Below are 896 nucleotides of genomic sequence, written 5' to 3'. Positions count from 1 at the left end.
CAGACTATTCTCACCAAGTTTAAGCTACAAAAGAAAGTAATTCTGGTAAAAGACTTATAAGATTCCACTTTCTATTTTGCATTTTCAGCACATCAATAAGTTCAGCTTTACTTAACATAAATTACAAAAGAAAGTAATTCTTCATCTGAATTTCAATTTTGATTTAACATTTAGTTACTATAATTTGAAGATGCGTGAAATACTTCAATTGTTGTAGTCATAAAGGCCAAATTATGCAAATGGACAAACCTTTAAAGGCTTCAACTCCAACTCAACACCATGATAATTAGACTACAATCTCCCTTTCAGGAAGCCACACCATTGGAAATTCAAGATGTGTCAGCTTCAGGCAAAGGCTCTGTAACCAATCAGGAAATTCACAACCTGACTTCACCTTGGATCAATCCTACGCATCTCAGTTGCGCACCAAGTGCCCAAGATCGGCGGTGACCAGAATCTCTTTTTCTTGGACTTTGCCACTCCTACAAAGTTCGACAACAGCTACTTCAAGAATTTGTTGAGTTTCAAGGGCCTCTTGAATTCAGACCAAGTTCTGGTGACCAAGAATCAAGTATCGCTGCAGCTAGTGAAGAAGTATGCTGCAAACAACGACCTTTTCTTTGAGCAATTTGCAAAGTCCATGGTCAAGATGGGAAATATTTCTCCATTGACAGGTTCAAGGAAAGAAATCAGGAAAAACTGCAGGAAGACCAATTCATAGAATGCACACTAGCAATACAAAATGTTGTGCCTGTATCTCTACCAGTCCTTATTTTTCTTAACTTTCTCTACTTCAGAAGAATTTGATTGTTATTATTTATCTGAGTTGTGTCGACCTCTGTGGAATCTAGAAGCGTTTATGCTAATGAGAATCCTGATCCCATTTCCACTGCTAA

The 896-nt window shown here is 37.5% G+C and overlaps 1 pseudogene; it reads left to right on the top strand.

Moving 5' to 3' along the window:
• LOC110011291 overlaps nt 1-896 on the top strand; it is a 2,157-nt pseudogene extending 1,261 nt beyond the window's left edge.

Source organism: Sesamum indicum, unplaced genomic scaffold (assembly GCF_000512975.1).
Source record: "Sesamum indicum cultivar Zhongzhi No. 13 unplaced genomic scaffold, S_indicum_v1.0 scaffold00120, whole genome shotgun sequence".
In the NCBI taxonomy this organism is placed as follows: Eukaryota; Viridiplantae; Streptophyta; class Magnoliopsida; order Lamiales; family Pedaliaceae; genus Sesamum; species Sesamum indicum.
Note: the sequence above shows the minus strand (reverse complement) of the source record. Positions and strands in the feature narration are given on the sequence as shown.